This window comes from Podarcis liolepis (genome assembly GCF_965112155.1).
Source record: "Podarcis liolepis genome assembly, chromosome: 8".
In the NCBI taxonomy this organism is placed as follows: Eukaryota; Metazoa; Chordata; class Lepidosauria; order Squamata; family Lacertidae; genus Podarcis; species Podarcis liolepis.
Window position 1 is genome coordinate 84,109,149 of NC_139560.1, and position 15,513 is coordinate 84,124,661.

The following is a 15,513-nucleotide window of genomic DNA, read 5'->3' on the forward strand; positions in this document are numbered from 1 at the left end:
GGGAGAGAGCCTTGAAAAGTGGAGCATATTCCATTCCACCAGGGAGCTGACCATCACTGCTGCCATTAGACAAAATATTGTATCGCAGGTGCTAGTTTTAGAGTGCTCTAGCTGCCTTTTAATAATCTGTTGGAGCTTCTGTCTGCTTTCTAACAAAGTTTCACAGTTTTACCGCTGAAGTGTACGTGTGATTGCCAACCTCAGGATTTTGGAATCCCCATGTGTCTAGATATTTGGAATCCAGGCTACATTAAAAAGGAAAGAGAGAAAGCGCAGGGGCCCACAGAGACAATGCAACACACATTCAATTGTAAAAGAAGCTGAGAGGAGAGGAGAAGAACCCAGGTGTGATTTTTGCACAAACAGTGGGAGAGGAAACAAGAATTTAGGGTTATATGCTGTTCGATAGATCTCTCATGTGCAGGCGAAAATAGGTCTGTATGCAAACATGCAATCTTTTTTAAAAAAATGAATTTTGAGACCACTTTTTAAGACCACATCCCCAGTTTTGACTGACTGCACTTCCATTCATGCAAACCATTAAAGGGGCCTCCATGCCCACAAAACTCCAAAGAGTTGCAAACTGCATCACTTGGAACATGGACATCATAGTATACCTGAAACTGTTGTTTTTGCAAACAGTAGTTGCAGTATTTATTATTTTAAAAAGCTTTAAAATGTTTATGTTTATGTAAAATTTCAAACCACAATGCAGTGTTAACAATGTGAAACAACATTTACAAAATAAAATAGATTTTTGGGGCTAGGCTTTTTATTGTTTCAACACTGCACCCTGTTGCAACCAATAATGTGAGAAATCTTGCTCTGCTTAAAAAGCAGTTTAAAAAAATATTTCAGTTTAAAAAAATATTTATTATTAATGTATCCTGTAAGCTGCCTTGGAGATTCTGCAGTTGAAAGGTGGGATATGAATCTTCTAAACCTTAAAAAAGCATGAAAAAATAAGAAGCACGTTGTCAGTCATCAAAAGCCTTCTGAAAGAAGAATGTTTTTAGCTGTGTCTGAAAGGAGAGGAGAACCTGATTAAACTCTAACTTAAACAGTGCAATTTCAGGAGGCAGGTAGAGAATCGTGCAGAAACAGCTCCTGCTGGTGGGTTTGCACCCCGCTGTCTACCATGGAGTCTTGTCTCTCCATCCTAGCTCCCAGTAACCAGCATTGGCCCACCTGCTAGGAATCTAGCATAGCAGCTTTGCCACACCTGGTGAGCTGCACTTGGATTGCTTGACTGAAGATGCTACTTATGTGCGTCTATAATATTGTTTCCCCAATCTCCAAGGATCGGTGCACAAGATTCCAGAGGTTTCAGATGTTTACCCAGGGTTCATGCTTACCCAGGGTTCATGTTCATACTTTGGCCACCTCATGAGAAGAGAAGACTCCCTGGAAAAGACCCTGATGTTGGGAAAGATGGAGGGCACAAGGAGAAGGGGACGACAGAGGACGAGATGGTTGGACAGTGTTCTTGAAGCTACCAGCATGAGTTTGACCAAACTGTGGGAGGCAGTGGAAGACAGGAGTGCCTGGCGTGCTCTGGTCCATGGGGTCACAAAGAGTCAGACACGACTAAAGAACAACAACAACAAAATGAGCCCCCCACAGCTAGCTAGCCCAGGTTGGCCTGGCTCATTAGCATAAGCTGAATTCAGAAGTGTTTGGCACAGTTTAATCAAACCTTGATTATTTATATATTTTAATAAATTTAGGAATTATGAGGAGGACCCAGCACTCAGGAGTTTAGAGAACCCCCTCCCCACAAAAAACAACAACAATATAGCATGTACCCACGCAGTACCTTTGAATGGTCTGTATTTGTATTCTGGCCTCATGAAAGTGTCTGGCTCCACCAGAGTCTGTCTGTCAAGTTCAGGATTTGCAGATGGAGTCCTGCTGATGGTTTATATGGTTCTGCCCTAGTACGTGCTGTAACTGTGAGGGAACAGGGACAAGTCTGGCTTCACACCCACTTAGTCGCATCAAGAGGAACTGATCCAGATGGGTCTTGGTTTGTTTGCCGCAAAAACAATGACAAAGAAGCAGAAGCAGCTTTGACTGTGAATTAGAGGGAGTAAAGAATATTCATGACTGACCCAACAGTTTGGTGGACCCCTTTGATGCTGGATGGTTGATATGTGCTCCCAAAGTACAAATACTTGATAAGATAGCTGTTAGCTATGTTGAGGCACATTGTGCCTCTGCAGACCAGTCACAGGAATATGTGAAGACCACCATGGATTTGTATTGGTATCAGAATATGTATTGGAGGCTGGTGAACATTGGACCTGGCAGGCCTGCTTGGTGGTCAAGGAGGTCATGGGGACGTGGCCAAGTGTTTCTGGGTTGCTCTCCTCCCTTGTGAAGATACTGTGGACATGTAGGAATTGCAGTTGTACAAACACCCAATACCCAGCTAAACTTAAAAGTGTCCTGTTTGGTTTAGAAGAGGTCCTTGCTGTACCACTTGCTTTTTTGCTGGGAAAAAGGTTGTGTGGACTCCACCAGTTCTGGTTCTCTCCAAATCCTCCTCCTCTTCAAAGAAAGAATGGTCACTTCTATACATTACACAAATGTATAAATGCTTAGCTACGAATTGTCGTACCTTGGTTCAGAAAGGGTGCGTGTTGTCACAATTTCTACTGTGGGGTCATGCTACAATAACTGCACATTACTCAGAAGTAAGCCTCCATGGTGTTTGAACCCCGATTAGTATGTACGGAACTGTAGCCTCAAATGGTTGTGCCTCACAGGACTGTACATAAGTCCCATCAGCTTGAAGACCTCACAGCTGCACCATGCTTCTAACTGTTCTCCAACCATCCAGTATGCTAATCAACAAAGCCTCATTATGCAGTCTATCTTTTTTGTTGGCTCTGTGGTAAGCGGATGAGGAGAAGCATTGTGTGCCATGTTTGTCTCCCTGATTCATAAAGCCTCCCTATGCAGGAGTAATCTATCAATGTGTATTGAAGCAATGCTCAATAACTAGTTCTCCCAATGTCCCCTGGAGCCCAGAAATTCTTATCGACTTAACAGGACAACAGTGAGGAGGGAGGGGGAAAGTCCCCCATGATATTTTAAACCAAGCTGCAGAAGAACTTTGCAAATTGTATAGCTTGCCTTTCATTTTGAGGTGGGTTTTCTGGGCCTGGCTTAGGAAATCTCTGCTGGCACTTCTATTAGCTGCATCTTGCACTTTCTGTAATTTACAATCTTCACAAGAGGTTTTTTTAAAATATCTTTCTCGTACATCAGTAAGCCAATATCATCCAAGGTTTGTGTACTCATCATACCCCTGGCTTGCAAGCTTTTGATTTGACTCAAGAGCTCAGCTCTTTCTTTGAGCTCTCCTTTCCACCACTGGACTTCTTCATGGCTTTTATTTGGCAACAGAGAGAGCTGACATTTAAACCCTTGCAACAGGTCTCACTTGCCCTCAAACAAAAGGCTGCATAAAGCCACCAAGAACTTCTATTGCAGATTCTTTTTCTGCCTTTCACAGATGCTAACTTGCTGGTCCTTGTCAAAGGATAGCTTGGATGCAGTCATTCTAACAATGCAGAGCAGACCCAGCTCCCTGCCACTGAGAATCTATAGGCTATTTTCATCGTCACATTTCCCAGCATGAGAAGCAAGACCCATGGGAACCTAAAACAGAGAGGCACATTTATATGTTCATACTGAAACAGGGTTTTTCCCCTCAATGGTACTGCAAAATATTGCTGTTTTAATTTGCCTTTATCAGAAACCTTAGAGAACAGGATAGCATCTTTGTAAGAGAGAGTTCCTTTTCCACAGCAGAAATAACTTTGGCTGCGCTCACATGAACACAGCTGGAGTTACCTCTAAGGAGATGTTGTTTGGAGCCCATTTCCATGCCTTTTGGTGCATGAGTGAATTTGTAAGCACTTTTAATTCTTCTCTTAATCTGAAGGGTTGGTAAAATCTAGATATATTTATTATTCATGTGCTGTTTACTATTGAGCTTGTGTGATGTAATGGCTAAAAGACTGAGCTACACACCAGGAAATTCCTGGTCAGAATCTTGCCTCTGCCAGACAGAGTTGTTGGAGGACAAGAAGAAAATATTATCAAAAATGTATAAATTACTATTAGAATGGCATACAAAAGATGAAGAGGTCAAAGGGTTAATGATACAATGGGCAAAATATTTTGGTTGTAATATTCAGTTAGAATCATGGGAAAGATTATGGAATGAAGGAATTAAGTTCACAGCATGTAATGCATTAAAGGAAAATGTTATGAAAATGATGTATAGATGGTATTTAACCCCAACTAAATTAGCCAAAATGTATAAGACAAGAAATAAGGAATACTGGAAATGCAAAGAAAAGGAGGAAAAAAATTTATCACATGTGGTGGACTTGCAGTAAGGTAAAAGCTTACTGGGAAATGATATATAACGAGTTATAGAAAATGTTAAAAAACACATTTGTGAAAAAAACAGAAGTATTTCTGTTAGGTATAGTAGGGAATGAGATCCCAAAGAGAGATATAAAACTATTTATGTATGCGACAACAGCAGCAAGAACTCTTTTAGCCCCAAAATGGAAGCAACAGGAAATTCCATCACGAGAAGAACGGCAGACGAAGATGATGGACTATGCAGAATTGGCAAGGCTGACCGGGAAAATCCGAAAGCAGCGTGATCAAGCTTTCCCAAAAGACTGGAGTAAATTTGTACAATATCTGAAGGACAATTGTAAACAATTAATGACACTAGCAGGGTTGTTGTAAGAAAACTTGCAATGTTATGGATTTGTACCTTTTTATCTTTTATTTTAAAATTGTGATTAACGGAAGGAGTGAAATGTAAATGGGAAAATGTATAAATGCTATGAAGTAATAATGAATTATGGAAACCATGAGATGGGAGGGAGGGAAGTCAAAGCTCGATTGAAGAAATATGTAATGAGTATAATAAGGATTTGTTTAAGTGTGATAAAATGGAAACTAAATAAATATTGTAAAAAAAGAAAAAAGAATCTTGCCTCTGCCATAAACACACTCACTATGTAGCCTTAGGCAAGCCACACACATTTTCTATCTGCTGTCTCACCCCCTTCTCTGTATACAACATGGGAGGCATAGCTGTCAATGTTCCCCCTTTTTTAAAGGGAAATTCCCTTATTCCAAATAGGTTTCCTCGCAAGAAAAGGGAAAAGTTGACAGCTATGATGGGAGGTGATAATAAAAACGACCCACTTTAGAGGGTTGTTGTGAAGACTACAACAAGACAGTGTGTGGGAAGTGCTTTGAAGATTTTAAAATGCCCAGTACGTATATAAATGCCAATAAATTCACAGTTGAGAACGTAGGGATTACCCATTTAACCTGCACAGCAGCCCAGGCTGACAGCTATTGATAAGCCATGTATGCATTGCAAATGAACACTCTTGTGTGTGGTGCAGTATTTATTCTCTGCACTAGGCTTGCTCCTATTTGGCTCCATACTATCCAGGCCATGAAAGTGGCTTACAAATAGCAATAATAAGACAGTCACTGGAAATAAAGACCAGTTGGAATGGAAACAGCTGAGGGAAAGGAGAAGCTAAAAGCGGCTGGTCTCTCTCAGCAGAGATGGAGGAGCCTTATGGGAGAGACCTGCAGAACCTCATGCGAGAAGAAACAGGATTTGCATTAGCAGAGAGCTGTTTTTTAAAAAATGTTCCATAATAAAAACTGAGATAGAAACAGAACTCTTCACTGCTATTATTGTGGGACTACGTGGACACACTCACAATTTAGGGCAAACAATTCAATTCCTCAGTTCCTCTTTTTTCAAATCTTTAGCTCAGTTCACATTTCTATGCCAGTTTGTGATTTTTTTTTTAAAGTCCTCTGGAAAATTAGTCAAGATTTAAGTGCAAATTTCTTCTACTCCGTGCACTTTATATGCAATTCTGCATAAATGCACATATTTTTCAAAGCCGTTTCCTCAAGTCTATTCCTTGTCGTACACATTACTCGGCATTGCAAAATTTGGAAAAGTGTGAATTTTGAAGGATGGCTGTGTTTTGGTTTGCATTTTGGTAAGTGTGAAGGAGGTAAGTTCACCTTAAAATGCGAATGGAATCACATTTCTCCCCCAAACCTTCTCACAACCAATCCCAGCTTCATTAAAATTTTGAAGTACTCTTTCATGTCTGCGGGCATGAGAACATTTAAAAATAGCTTCTCAGTGTGAACTGGGAAGTTACTCGTCCAGAAAACAGGATGGTTCTCTCTGCCCTTTTAATATTTATTTTTCTTTTCCTCTGTTCTCCTTTGCTAATTGCTTGGAGGAGAAAAGAGAAGGAGATACATGAACAGAGACTGATATAATCACCCACCTTCCAGTCTCCCTGTCCCTCCTTTCTTTTCCATTTAGGATCTCCTCCAGGTGTTCACATCTCTCTCCTCCTTTTCCTTTTCAAACTGACTTTTTGAACACACTCATGTTTTTAATCACATTTTTATCTGGAATTTATGCTAATATGTTCTGCCTGGTGTCATTGTATTTTCTTAGATGTTGTGGTTTTATTATGATGGCGTGATTTTAATTGTTGCAAGCCGCCTTGAGTCTTGCGCATGCATCAGAAGGGTGGGGTAGATATTTCTATTTAAATATAAAATAAACTAACTAAATGGGCAAGGAATTTGGAATTAAAAAATAAAGCCTCATGTTTTGTTTCATTTAGTAAAGCTGAATTCAAGTGCACACTTATAAAATAATTTTGGATAACAATGAGTTCACTTTTCAGTGTGTGGAACAATAATCCATTACTTTTATAGTCAAATTCCTCCGAATACGGCTGATGCTGCAGATTGTTGAAATTAGGCCTTACAAGTTTCATTATTATTATTACTGGGATTCTTCTGCATTTGGCTGAAACTACAATTACTTACTTAAATGGTTGAAATTAGATGTTACAAATCCACACATTAGAATTTGATACATCAATGAATTAACTATGCAAGTTTTCACACTCTGAATTGCAGATTACAAACCAATGAAAAATTGTTGGCAACATTTCCGTTAGCTGTGAACGTGGAGCTTACCATTACAGTGAGAATTAATGCTCCAGTTTGCACTGGCCTGGATCCAAAGACGCTTCTGACTAGTCCTGAATGGCCATGGGAGCCCTGGACTTGGGCTCAGTGGCGTAGCGTGGGTTGTCAGCACCCGGGGCAAAGCAAGTAATTTGCGCCCCCTAGCCCGTGGATTTGCGCCCCCTAACCCGTGGATTTGCGCCCCCTAACCCTAAGCCCCAGATGTTGCGCCCGGTGCGGCCGGCCCCCCCTGCACCCCCCACGCTACGCCACTGCTTGGGCTCCTCAGTCCGCAGCTCGTTCCTGTGCTTCACAGAGAGCTTTTTTTTGAAACTGAGGTGAGCTTCAAGAGTGGTTTGTTTGTGATACGGCATGTGGGTCTATCATCCCAAAGAAAAAAGTGAGGTGACCAAGCCTCTGAGTGTACTTAAAATAGGTTTCTGGAACCAGGCCATTGTGAAGACTGATAAGAGTGGCTGACTCACTAATTCTGGATTTTGGCATTGCTTTTCATTTTCCAGAAGCCGTCCTTAACAGTACAATTAACTTGGGAAAAATCACAAAGCTTCCAGACTTAACATTTCAAGAGCCTGGGTCTTTCCATTTAAAGGCCACCATCGTGGGTTGTTTTAGGAGCTGGCATTTTATCACATAAACTGGACTGGCAATGCCTGCAATGTGGGAACTGTTAAAACACACACACACACACCACCTCACACGGTATCTTACACTTCCAGGAGATGTCTTTTGGGTTTCTTACAGAGTTGAAAATATCCTACTACAGCCACTTTGGGATGTTCATTAATAACCCATTTCAAAGGGAACTTTTTAGTAGGGCTGTGCATTCCCCAGGAAAAAAGGGAGTATGTTTGCAAAGTCTGTTGCAAAAAGGCTGCAGTCTCGGTTATGCAGTACAGAAAGGAGTGGGAATGGAAAGTAGAGGGCCAAGGGCATGTGGGATTTAGTTATGAGGGGCCAGGAGCAAGCTTGAAATCACATAGGAGATTCGTGCAGATATTAAGCAGCATAAAGGAAAAGATGGAATCTTATGACATCCAAGAGGACACATGGCAGAACAACCATCTTTTGGAGACTTTCTGGAAACAACCTGCCAAGAAGGACCAAAGTCCCTTCAAAACAGTCCCATTCAGGCAGACAATCCAGGAGGATACCAGAGTTGATGATACAGAATGTCACCGAGAGGTTCAGCAGAATGCACACACACTAACAAAAAAAAAATTTTTAACACCCTTCCCCCTCCAAATAAAGACAAAGCAGGGGCAGAATTCAAACTAGTTTCCCAGAGTAACTATCAGAAAGTGAAACAATTGGAGCACATGGGGAATAGAGTATCCATTGACTCACAGTTTTGCTCAGGTCCTCTGAGTATATCTGCAGCCTGCTTCTCTGCAAAGGCAGACCTAACCCCACTGAAATCAATGGCCTTAGGGATGCTTAACTCTGAAAGTTGTTGGGCTGCACATTGAACTGGAACCTAATTTGTTGCTGCAGGTAATGATGGCCAGGCCAGGCCCTGAACAGCTCCCAGTGGGCCCTATTAGCCGAGTTTAGGAAGATGTGTCAGCAAAAGCTTAGAGTCACCTGAGGCTGGCGGGTCTTGACCTTCCAGCGGCTCCATCCTGCTGGGGAAGCTGCCTGCAACATTTGAAGGTTCTGTGGCCTGTTCTACCACCACATGCTTCTTCGTGGTGAAGAGGGTGAGTCAGCCTCCTGACTCTTGAGGGTACTGGAAAAGTCATTTTCTCAGCCCAGGGTAGTTTAGAAGGTGGGTGCTGAGCGTTCTCCCTCAAGCAGGGTGATGGTGCATCATCCAGGTCAGAGTCCTCCTCAGGCAAACTCTGGGACCCCTGACCATGACTGTCTTTTCTGGAGGATCTAGTTCATTTTCAATCTAGATGTTACCTTGGATTTCTAATAGAAACTGACCTGGTTGCTATGGTTGGTGACATATGTAAGGCTATGTGCAATGTGTGTCTGTTGGTTCTGTTGAACCCTGGTATTCTTCTGGTTGGGATGTGTGCAAGTGTCACTCTTTTGCGAAATCCCAAGTCATTCCCAGAGAATGCCTAAAAGGTGGTAGTGTTTCCTTTGGCTTATGGGACTCAGCAAGGTTTAGAGTCAGCGTGGTGTAGTGGTTAAGAACGGTAGTCTCGTAATCTGGGGAACCGGGTTCGCTTCTCCGCTCCTCCACATGCAGCTGCTGGGTGACCTTGGGCCAGTCACACTTCTTTGAAGTCTCTCAGCCCCACTCACCTCACAGAGTCAAAATTAAAAAGTTCCTTCCAGTAGCACCTTAAAGACCAACTAAGTTAGTTCTTGGTATGAGCTTTCGTGTGCATGCACACTTCTTCAGTGACATTCTTCAGATGCATGCACACGAAAGCTCATACCAAGAACTAACTTAGTTGGTCTTTAAGGTGCTACTGGAAGGAACTTTTTTATTTTGACTATGGCAGACCAACACGGCTACCTATCTGTAATTGGAACCTCACAGTGTGTTTGTTGTGGGGGAGGAAGGGAAAGGAGAATGTTAGCCGCTTTGAGACTCCTTAAAGGGAGTGAAAGGCGGGATATCAAATCCAACTCCTTAAAGGGAGTGAAAGGCGGGATATCAAATTACTCCTTAAAGGGAGTGAAAGGCGGGATATCAAATCACTCCTTAAAGGGAGTGAAAGGCGGGATATCAAATCCAACTCTTCTTCTTCTTCCTCTCTACATGCTGTCTACCATTTAACACTTGGAAAAGCCACCTAGAAATCTGAAAGGCAATGTCTTCATGATTGTCCCCCTGTCTTTCTCCTTCCCATCTGAAACCAGGGAGGCTACGGAGGTACTAAACTGGCACCAGAGAGCAGGGCTGGATGTGAACTAACTGAAACTTGATGGAGCAAAATGGAAATACTGTTGATTGTGATAAAGTTCACCTGAAATTAGGTATATAATCTATTTAGGTCTGAGTTACACTCAGGATCAGGGATCAGGTAGCTTGCAATGGTCCCAAATAGATCTTGGCTTCTGATGAAATTCTGTAAATTATGATGCAGATTGATCTGGACTAGTGTGTGGATGAAAAGGTCATTATCCCCTTGGATTTCACATTTCTTTATATTATGCCATGAACAAAAAGAATGGCTTAACCACTGATAACCACAAACATACTCTAAGACAGTTCATCTGAAGAAGTGTGCATGCACACAAAAGTTCATACCGATAGCAAACTTAGTTGGTCTCTAAGGTGCTACTGGAAGAATTTTGTTGTTGTTGTTTTGTTTCAATACTCTAAGACAGGCATGACCAAACTTGGCCCTCCAGCTGTTTTGGGACTACAACTCCCATCATCCCTAGCTAACAGGACCCAGTGGTCAGGGATGATGGGAACTGTAGTCCCAAAACAGCTGGAGGGCCAAGTTTGGCCATGGCTGAAAGAGTTCTATGGTTGTTTTAGATCCTTGACTTGGAAAAAAATTGTTTCCAGCTCATCCAGGAGCTGCTGAATCCAGTGTGTTTTAAAAAATGGCTTATGAAACAGAATCTGTTCATCATTGACTAGAGTTTATGTAACAAGAAGAAGTAAATAAGTTTTTAGATTGAAACAACTGGTGACGGAATACAATTCCTTGCTAATTCTTTGTCTTGAATAAGTATATTCCTTGTGAGCAGTCATTGCATTCTCCAGCAGCTGAGCCCCTTCAGCTAGACAAGAAGATGATTTGCACACAGCCTAGTTCCAAGAAGTGGTGTGGGTGTGTCTCAGCCTTTTGCAGTCACAGAAATCAAAAGGTGTGAAGCACCATAGCTGGCCCATACCTGAGTTAGGGGTGGTCCACAATGCTGTTCCCATTGCATGAGCTGTTACAGAAGAATGTGGTGTTTCAAACCTCCAGTCCTTTGTTCCATTCCTCCTCAGAGCTGACACAATTTGACCTTAGTTTATAAAGCCCCCCAGCATTTGTCTCATGCATGACCAGATGGCTCAGAGAAATTGGATTTGCATCCTACACCAAGGGAAATGCCCCTCAACTAGGCAAGTAAAACCTAGTAGGACCCTTTGGAGCCAAGACATGCCATCTCTGTTTCTATGTATTCATCATCTTTCAGACCAAAGGACATTATTCACAATGGTGAACATAAACCACTATGACCTCAGTCCAGTATACCCGAAGGAGCATCTCCACCCCCATCGTTCAGCCCAGACACTGAGGTCCAGCACTGAGGGCATTCTGGTGGTTCCCTCATTGTGAGAAGTGAGGTTACAGGGAACCAGGCAGAGGGCCTTCTTGGTAGTGGCGCCCGCCCTACCATCAGATGTCAAGGAAATAAACAACTATCTGACTTTTAGGAGACATCTGAAGGCAACCCTGTAGCAGGAAATTTTTAATGTCTAATGTTTTTTAAAAAAATTATGTGCTGCAAGCTGCCCAGAGTGGGCGGGGTATAAATAGTAAAATTATTTATTATTATTATTATTATTATTATTATTATTATTATTATTATTATTATTACCTATACATGAAGCAGTGGACTCTGTTGGCCTACCAACTGCCCACTTTCTGTTGCTGATGAAGGCAGTAGATTACCATTGCCAGGCTCCAAAGTACCTGATCCAGGAAATAAAAACTTACTTGTGGATTTCCTCAGTTAAACACTGGTGAGAGCAGAGCCCATCAGCTGAGAAATGAACAGGGATGTGGAACCAGTGCTCATTGTGGGCTGAGTGCAGAACTGTGGCCTGGAAGAATGTAGGATAAGGTACCCCACCCAATATGAACTGGGATTTCATGTAGGGCGCCTCATGACAGAACTACTCCAGAAGCTGAAGAGGCAGGTTTTGATTAGACAGCTTGAAACCCACCCAGGCAGGGATAAACCAGATTTCAAGGGAACCTGTGGCACAGTCCGACCAGTGGCCCCCTCCATCACCAGTGTCTCTGCTGTTGATGGACCCCCCACCCTTGTCTCATAGCTCTGACAACCTCCTCTCTCCCACCCCATTCCTCTTGCCACGTCCCCCCATTATGGCTGCTGGCTGCTTCCTAGGTTGCCCTGGCACTGCCACACTCAAGCTGGGTGCAAACATAACAGGCAAGTGGGAAAGGTCATAAAGAAACTCTCAGCACAAATTTGGCCCCATCTACTCATAAATAAGTACCACTGAATTCACTGGGACTTACTCCAAGGCAACCATGTCCAGGATTGCAGCCTCAGCCATGACGCAAGAGCTGGCTGGCTGGCTTTGCAAGCAACATCCATGCAGTGGGGTCCACTCTCAGTAGACTTCCTCTGCAGCTTTCTCCAGATGGTCTGTGGGTGGTATTCCCAGCAAACTAGTGCAGGCACCTTGATGAATGGGCTGTAGAATTTGGTGAGATAATTAAAGAACCTGACTTTCACAGTGAACCTGATAACAAATGAGGTGTCTCTCTGCCTTTGGCTGTTTTGCACAGGAATTGTATTTCTTAAGATTAATGGATTTACTGTTCCTATCTCAACAATGTCCCCTTTCCAATTTACCTCCCTGATGTCTTCCATTCCTTTCATCTCTTGGCTTAGTTTACCTAGGTTTGCATCCATGGGTGCCGAAAGAACCAGCAGTCAGTCAGGGTGAAGCCATCCCCACTATCTTGTAGAGTACTGAGTATGTGCTCATATTTCAGCTATCTTGTAGGTTCCTGGATATTGACCATCTCCCAAGATGCTACTCCTATGAGTTAAGCTAAATCTGTTAATTGTTTGGATATTTTATTGTTAGCCAACTTGGGCTATATATTTGCTTAAATAAAGTATCTTACACACATATGTTAAAATAAGTAAATTATCTCTGTCTCTCACCTTCACCTACTCCCTTGGGACTACCCTTGGGAGCATGCTCCAGATGTGAGTGGGGCATGGGTGGGTATTCTGGCAAGTTGTCACCTTGTGGGGCCTGTTGATCTATGGAGATGTTTCTGAATAATCACATTACAGTTGCACCCACTACTGCTACATTTTTTGCTCTGTGTGCTGAATCTGATGGCCCACTACTGCAAATTTCCAGATGTTTCAGGCTTCCAGATGTTTTAGGCTGCAACTCCCATGGCAAAAGGTCAGGAACAATGTGAACTGCAGCTGAACAATGTCTGAAGAACACCAAGTTGGGAAAGCTGTCCAATGCGCAGGTTGGCTTATTCTTACCCTTTGGTGCCATCTCATGTATTATGTTTTTATGCGACACCTTCATTCATTCATTCATTCTTTTTTGTCTTTTGAATTTTGCGCTCAGTGCAACTGCCCTGTGACCCTGGCCATGCTATGCCACTGCCTTAGCCCCCTCAAGCCTTCCCTGTCATTCCAGCGAGGCCCCCAAAGACCAAGCCTCCCCCTATTCATGAAGAATGGAATAGCAGGCTATTAGTTTGAGGTCTTTTTAAAAAAATTAAAAAACTGTGGTCAGCAGGTCCATCTTCTCCAGGGCTAATGGTTTCATAGAATCATAGAATTGTAGAATAGGAAGGGACCCCAAGATCTAGGTCAAACTCCTGCAATGCAGGAATTTAGACCCTTCCCCTGAGCCTTCCTTTCCACTGAGGTAGTAGCAGATTTCTGCTAGGCCTGGAAGGCTAAGCCTTCACTCCATGCGGACGACACCTAGCTCAGGGGTCAGCAACCTTTTTCAGCCGTGGGCCAGTCCACCGTCCCTCAAACCATGTGGTGGGCCAGATTATATTTTGAAAAAAACATATGAACAAATTCCTATGCCCCACAAATAACCCAGAGATGCATTTCAAATAAAAGCACACATTCTACTCATGTAGAAACACACTGATTCCTGGACCATCCATAGGCTGGATTGAGAAGGCGATTGGGCCGCATCCGGCCCCCGGGCCTTAGGTTGCCTACCCCTGGCTTAGCTGCATTGGTGCCACTTCTGAGAAAGTGATTCATGTTGTGACCTGACCAAATATGTATTTGTCCAAATAGCCCAAACTGATTTTTAGTTAATTAAGGTTAATCTGAGTGGAAACCTAAATTATTTTACATTGATATAATAAAAATTAAGGGTTTATTTGTAGCCACCTGTGTCTTATAGATTTAAAAATACTTTTAAAATGTCATAGGCATTTGTTTCGCAACTCATCCCTGTTAGGGCTGCTAGTAACTTCCATTGTCATGTGTTCCCCCCTTTTAACGTTTTAAAATGAATTTTCTGATACAAAGTCAGTAACAAAGAATTCACAAAACAATTATTGCCATTTCTTTGTACAGTCATAAATCCCGAAATATGACAAAACTAATGAAAGTGGGTCATTGGGGGGTAAATACAAAACATTATTTTACAGTACATAATAATGAGGCAATTACAATAAGCTAAATCTATTGATTCTTCTGTAAATGAACTTGGATAACACAGAACAGTAGGAGTAGAACTAAAGAATAGTATGAGTGAACTAAATAATATTGCCTGCTTATCTATGCCATATAGCAGTATATGTTGTAGGTATTTCTCGTCCATGTGTTATTTCATTTGTATATTTAATAAAATCATTCCATTCAGTGTAAAAAATTATCTTTTTAATCATTTTTAATATTCTGTTGGGAGCCACCCAGAGTGGCTATTATTGTTCTTAATAAATGTGTAATTAATTCCTTACTTCTTAGTTTGTCCGTATCTGAAGTATATAAATTAAGTAAGGCTGTGGCCGGGGTTATTGGGCTTGTCCGAGCTGTAATCTGAGTAATCTCTTTAAAGCCTTCCTTCCAAAATTGTTCTATTTGCGGACATTCCCACCACATTTGTTGGTATGTACCTAAAATCAGGCATCATCTCCAGTGTAACGGGGAGCTATTGAGCTTTATATAATGTAAGTGCCTTAGTGTTAAATATAAACATGCACCTAATCTCACTTATTCCTGATTTCCACTCATGGGAATTTGGATGCTGCATACTGTTCTGCTGAGATGCTTAGGTGTAAAAGGAGCCTGACTTAAAGCAAATACTTTGACAGATTGTTGGAGAACCTTGCCATTCATAGTGCATGAAGTTTTCCAGCAATTTTTGTTTATTTGACCACACTGATTCGGAATCTGAGTAATGCCACCTTCTCCCGCAATTTCAAGAGGGCATATTTTCAAGGTAGCATCCTCAACATTCACCATAACTTGGAGATTAGCCATAACTTGTCAGTGTTTGAAAAGGAAAAGGTTCTGACCTCCTTTGCCTGGTCCTCAGACCCTAGTCGGCACAAGGAGTCCTTGAGAAAGAGTACTTTGCAGAATGCTGCTTTTATTCTTAAAAAGTCTTCTTATCTAACCAAAACCGACAGCTTTTACGCACACCAACTCAGCCAACTTTCTACCATCCAAGCAACCCACCACCCACACAACCAATGACCACTCTATATAGACAGTCATGCAGGCTTTGCCGATTCATTGTAGGCCACTGAT